We start from the raw sequence: 6,900 nt of genomic DNA on the forward strand, positions 1-6,900 counted from the left end.
ATTTTAATAGTCTCATCAAATGGTTTCAAAAACCACTGAAACTCTTCATTTGGAAGATAATAAAATAGGTTAGAGAATTCTGTTTACATTTCTGTGTGTGTGTGTGTGTGTGTGTAAGATATGAGAATATTATGTCTGTGACATATCATTTTAGACAACAATGATGTAAATACAAACATCCATTTTCCAACATTCTTTTCCCATAGCTTAATTAAGAACAAAACAAACAAAAGCAACAACAACAAAAAAACTGTTACTTTCTCATTCATTGTTAGAATGTCACCTTTACTTTAAAGGACACAATAAATGTCTATCTTTTCTGAGGATCTCTGTTAAGTAGTATCTACTGACAGCTACTTGTCATCACAGAAAATGTCACCAAATTCGGAGCACTTGTTATTTGGTGAAGGAAAATTGTTACCCCTTTAGGTTCTTTGCCAAAGATAACAACGCAACAATTTTGCACAAAACAAAAATGAAAACAATATGCAAAAGAGATTTATTGGTCACACCTATGTCATTACAAGTTTAAGCATTATTAAGAGTCTACTTTTTTTTTTCTAGATAATTATTTTTTATTGAAGGGTAGTTGACGCACACTATTACATTACATTAGTTTCAAGTGTACAACACAGTGATAAAACATTTATATACATAATTCTAGGTTCCAGCTATCACCCTACCAAGCTGTTACAATATCTTGAAGAGTCTACTTTTTATGGTACCAAATTCATAAATGCACACAGCCAGCACATGTGAGCTGTACCATGCTGCAGTGGGCTGGACTAGATGTGTCAGTGTGCAGCTGTCAGCACCTTTGAGTTGTAGAATCTATTTTCCCCTCAGGGTGCAACTTAAACCTTAAGTGACACATAGACCAAACAGAGATACCACTGTAAATCACATATTAGATATTATTGAAATGTACTTTCTTTTTAGCCTATTAGATAAAAATGAATATAAATAGAAGTTGTAATATTTTCTTCCCACATACCACTTCAGAGACCCTTGGGAGCCTTTGAAACCCTTCCAGGTTTTGATACTCCTTTCTCAACCCTGAAGGACAAGAAACTCTCAGGGCCTTAATGTTGGTGGCAGCCCCAGAGCAGAAGCTATTTTCTCTGGGGAAGCAGCTGTGCTTAGGCCTGACCTAAGTGTGGTTAGGCATTACTCCAAAGACTTACATATATACCTATGGACAGCTGATTGTAGTTCGTGCTCCCCAGGAGCCAGTTTCAAATCTTCTTGTGCTATTGGAAACTTCTGTTCCTTCATTATCGGTTTAGGGGATCACAGCCCCACCCCAGAGCAGCTTCATTTAGGGAGCAGGCAGTCCTTAGAGGTCTGCCCCAGGCCTCTATGGGGTGATGCTTAACTTCCCTCAGCAGGCCTTTCCTCTCCTGGGGTGTCTTGGTGTCAGACACCTCGTCTGAAAGAGGGAGCGCTGCTGGTACGGCTTCTGGGCCCGCTTAGCTGCACACCCTAACGGCAGAATGTAGAAGAGGCTGACAACTCACAAGCATCAGTGAGTCTGAGCGCTTGAGGGCTCCAGGCAGAACAGTAATCTGAGCGCCCGTTAGCCCTGGGCAGCTGACGGTGCCACCCCAGAGCACTGGCAGGGATGCGGGAGAAGGTTTGTGGCATCGTGGCTGGTAGTGGGGAAAGAGTTGGATACCAGGATTTTGCCTGAGTTTGGAAATGAAATCTAGCCTCTGAACTTTGGTGAGGATACACGCCAGATTTATTTCATCTTCTACTAGTCTGGTGGACCAAAGCCAGAAGATTATCGGGATTTAGCAGCTTTAGTGAATTGGGAACTCTAGTTAAATCCCATCTGTTCCTAGTAGAGCTTTCTCTGGAACTAAAGCAAGCAGAAACGTTTATTCAGGTTTTGGTAAAAATAAAGGCTATAGAATAAAATACTGGAAAATAACCTTATTTAAAATAAAAGGTATGGATATTGATTCTAATTATTAATCTACTCCCACAAAAGCATGACATCTTTGTTCTCTCTGTGTGAAAATGACTAAAAGGGAATATTTTGATTTCTGATGACTTTGTTTATATAAAAAATAGAAGTTGGAAAATCTTGATCAAGGATGAAAAACACATGTCATATATTGCCATTTCTCCAGTCCAAGCCCACGGCAGACATTACTTTATGTTGTACATCGTGGGCTCTTTCCAGCATGGCCAGAATAAACCTTATTCTACAAAATAGGGGTGCAAGAATTGTTATCCTATTTATCTTGAAAAATGTTTTATTATGAAAAATTTCCAACATATACTAGAAGAGTATAATATTATGAGCGCCTGTGTACCCATCACTCAATGTCAAAAATTATCTGCAATTGTCAGGTTTGTTTCAACTAACTACACTTCACACACATATGTATATATATTGTATGTAACTAAAATTAAATCTGACTTCAAGTTGTCAACTAATAGCTACCTAGAAAAGCAATCCTTTCGAGAATCCTCTTTCTGTCTCTGCCTTCATACATATGGTGATGCAGATTTCTGTAAAATCATATGTTCACAGAGCCCTTTCCTGACTTTGGGATATTCTGGGAAAGCTGATAATCTATAATCAATCTTATACTGAACTTTGAAATCCTGTGGCCCTGGAGCTTTTGTATCAGAGTCAAGCACCTGAATGTTTGTTTATATTCTAGCTCTAGAGTCTAGGGGTCCAGCCTCCTGAGCTTTATCAAACATCCCTCTTGGGGTTCCTTCCGTCTTTCATGAATATGTCAATGGATCATGCTTCACATCTCAAATACACCACAAATTAACAAATCTCCATCCCCTTTAAAATTGTGTGGTATGCCTAACTCTTTCACTGCTTTTATCTACTTCTCACCTAGGAAGACACTGGCTTTTTTTCCCTTCTCCTTAAGATATCCACCATGAATTTAAGCTTCCAAAAAGGCTAAAAAAAGTGATTCTTTATCAGCAATTTTGTCTTGCTTAGAAGTTACCCCTAAGTGAAAGAAATGCAAAGTCCTAGTTGCTTTTTTTGAATGAAAGGAGGAAAGCACAAAGTATAAAACATAAACATGGCTCATTTTTTTATAGCTGGAAAAGAAAAATACAATTTAATATTTGAAAAAAGTTAAACTGTCATAGCAGCTTTTCAAGATTAAAAATAGTGTTTCTATAAATGCACTTGTTCTTTACCACAGCATCTGATACATGTTTTTATTTTTAGTCAGCCAATAATCAGCTTTTGCAGTCACAATGGCAAGTTTTTGAAGATTCTCCATCATTCTGGAAGAACTAGCCAACGTAAAGATGGAGTGATTGCTAGCAGTATCTGAGGCACTAAGGTACATAGAGTAGAAAGGTTTACAATCAGAAGAGAGTCCAGCCAGCTGCTAACTGTGTGACACAGAAAGCCAATTTATAACTCTATACCTAAAGTTCCTATAATATAAAAGTAATTATAATGTTGATAATAATGATGATAATAATCTATTCCATAGTACCATTATAAGTATAATGTGAGTAGACATATAAAAAAATCACTTTTAATATAAAATCAGAATACTAATTTTTTGTGAAATTGAATGTTATATTTCTTTAAATATATGCTAAAAATAAACCTTTTGAAATCTCGGCAATTGTGGTATTTTCTGATTCTGTGTAGAGTTTGCTTATATTTCCGAATATATTAAAAAATGCATTGGGTTTTGGTGAGCACACACAAATGGTTGTTGGTATACACAAGCGGGGAGCTTCTGAACTGGCTGGGTGCTACAGATGAGCTTTTAGATTCATGCATTTATACCTACGACAGTATTATTGACTGAATGAATGTGTCCCCCCAAATTCATATGTTGAAATCTAATTGCTAATGTAAGAGTACATGGAGGTGGGGCCTTTGGAAGGTGATTAGAGCCTTCATGAATGAGAGCAGTGCCCTCATAAGAGGACAGAGGACTAGTCACTCTTTTTTTACCATGTGAGAATGCAATAAGAAGTCAGTCATCTGCAACCTGAAGGGATTCCTCACCGGATCCTGACCATTCTAATACCCTGATCTCAGACTTCCAGCCTCCAAAGCTGTGAGAAATGAATTTCTGTTCTTTATAAGCCAGGCAGTATATAGTACTTTGTTACAGCATCTGAACGAAGGCAAACACACTGTCATTGTCAAGTAATGACATTAGCGTATGAAGAAAGAACTTCTGTCATAATATTGGCTACATCAAAGCACTTAATAGAAGTAAGCCTTTCTTACTACATTATCCTAAGATTGAATATTTGCGTGTCTGGCTGTCTGTTAGACTCTAAGTTTCTAAAAGTCAAAGAAAGGCCTTCAAGAGTCCTTATTAAGAAGTTGGAATCAGACAGACCTCAGTTCAAATTCAAGCTCCGACTCTTCCTAACTTGGGGCAAATTATTTGAATTATCTAGTCTCAATCTATAAAATGAAGATTGTAATAGTTCCTAAATCAAGGTCGCTATAAGGATTAAATGAGGAAATACATGTAAAACCTGGCATAGTTAATAATTTATAAATGCAGCCATTATTGTTTTCAGTACATTGAACTGTTTGTTCAGTTGATTTACTTGCCTCGCTCTCTAATTAGACTAAAAATGTGAAGGCAGAGGCCATGTCCTAGGCCCTCTCCCATTTCCTTCTGTATGTTCCTCAATAGATCAGTGCATCTCTGTACAGTAGTCTACAAACCACTGAGATTCTCCATCCACCTAATGAAGGGAACAATTTTCCCTACTTAGATGCTGAACAATGTGAGAATTAGAACGCATAATACAATTTAAAAATAGTAATTGAAAAAACAAAATATTACCTATATTACTGATGAAGCTAAATTGAAAAATATATTCTATAAAAGAGCCAAGCATGCTTCAAGACAACTCCAGAATTAAGAAATATTTACCAACCCAATTCCAGGTAGCACTCAACAAGGGCAGCAAGGAAGCCTGACCAAATGGGATAAGAGTAAAAGGAAAAGTCATGTTTCCTGGGGTAGCTCATTCTGTGGCCCAGCAGAGAGAGCTGCACTACAAGTGACCTGGACTTCTGAGCTCCAGGGCAAGATGTGACGCATGTGAGAAGTAGATGTCCACCCTGTGAAAGATAGCTGGACTTGCTGGAGTTTTAAAGGATTCCCAATCAAGAGCACTACCTGAAGTGGTGAATAGACTCCCCAGAGTAAGTCTTGGGATGCCTGTCAGAACCCAGGAACTGAGCAGGAAAGAAGTGTTCAGGCAAGGGAGACCTCTGCGAGCATCAGAGCTTTAGGTAATGGGTTGCCAGAAAGTCTCCGACAAACACGAAAGGGCTCGATTAGAAGAATAAGCACTCAGACATATGCTACTTAAGAACAGCACCAACGCCAGATTATGACTGTATCACATGGGCAAACCTTTCCTATACTTACCTCTCCTTATTCCCTATTTCAACACTAGAGAATTCAAAGGTATAGTGAATGGAAGAAAAAGAATAGAAAGAGCAGGGACAGAAAATGGTGAGGAAACCAACATCCTCTATATTTTCCCAATGCAGAATTTTCAGCCTGAAGAAGGCCAAGCCGGGGAATGGAAGAAGCTTTAATGTGGATGAAACACTGAAGCATTAATATTAGTTTGGATTTTTTAACATTGGGAAATTAAACTATTTGTCATTAGCTGAAAGATATGGAACATGCCTGAGATTTCATCCAGGGATAAGAAGAAATGTTTCTAGAGAGAAGATTGAAATGGATAATTAACTACATAGACTGATTTTCTCATAAACCATTTTCATGTATTTATTTTACATGGGGATTTATAAGGATGTCATGAAAGGGTAAGTCTCTCTCTTATGAGATTGTGATAGGTAAGAACGACAAGCTCAGAGTGGCTGAAAGCCATTTTTTCCTGAGAGTAAAGCCAAATTGGGGAAAGCAGAGCCAAGAGATTGAAGAGAGAGAGAAAAAGAGATTGATTTATTATTGATAACATTGTCTGAAATCTTAATTCAGCCAGGCTTAATTTGAAATCTCTCCTTTTAGATTTCCCAGTTTATGTAAGCCAACGAATTCCTCTCTCACTTAACCAAGGTTCAAGAATTGTTTTCTTTCAATTCATGTCAGAAAGAGTTCTGACTAATGAAGCATAATTTTTAGAAAATAAATTAAGACCACGTGTACTACATATACTATAATTATATAAAATCACTGATATTTGAATAAGTTCTTAAGTTTTGTACTATGCATATATAACAGATAACATGTACTGAGCACCTATTACATATCAATCATCTCTCTAAAACCTTTACATGAATTAACTCATTTACTACCACAAAGACCTATGAAGTTGTTTTTATCTAGTATAACCCTCTGTCACTGCAGAAACTGAGAGGTTAAATAAGTTGCCCATGCTCATACAGCTAGTAAATAGTGGAGCTGAATGCTCGCTTTGGCAGCACATATACTAAAATTGGAACGACACAGAGAAGATTAACATGGCCCCTGTGCAAGGATGACATGCAAATTCGTGAAGCGTTCCATATTTTAAAAAAAAAAAATAGTGGAGCTGAGATTCTGGCTCCAGAGTGCACTCCTAATCCTAATTCAGGGTCAAAAGAAAAGAGAATTGTGATTATGATAAATCATGCATTTTTCTCAATATATTATGTGAAGAAATGCTTTTATACACCCACATTGCAGACCATTAAAAAGATATGCAAATGAGTGAAATGAGACCTTAGATGAAACATTCTGATAACTCCAGGTCATTTCCAAGATTTTAAGTGATTTACTTAAATGGTATTTTTCACTGAAATGCACAGAATCTTTAACAGTTTGAATCTGTGATACCATGCTAACATACCACATATTTTCAAGTTAAATATAAAATACTAAAGTTTCAAAAGAAAACTAAACCATA

General features: G+C 37.1%; 1 non-coding gene across 1 annotated transcript; it reads left to right on the top strand.

The window, feature by feature from the left end:
• The first annotated feature begins 6,420 nt into the window (after window positions 1-6,420).
• On the top strand, window positions 6,421-6,527 carry LOC118914088 (U6 spliceosomal RNA). Its single transcript, XR_005025467.2, has one exon. It is a non-coding gene; the product is annotated as a U6 spliceosomal RNA (small nuclear RNA).
• The last annotated feature ends 373 nt before the right edge of the window (window positions 6,528-6,900 follow it).

This window comes from Manis pentadactyla, chromosome 3 (genome assembly GCF_030020395.1).
Source record: "Manis pentadactyla isolate mManPen7 chromosome 3, mManPen7.hap1, whole genome shotgun sequence".
Lineage (NCBI taxonomy): Eukaryota > Metazoa > Chordata > Mammalia > Pholidota > Manidae > Manis > Manis pentadactyla.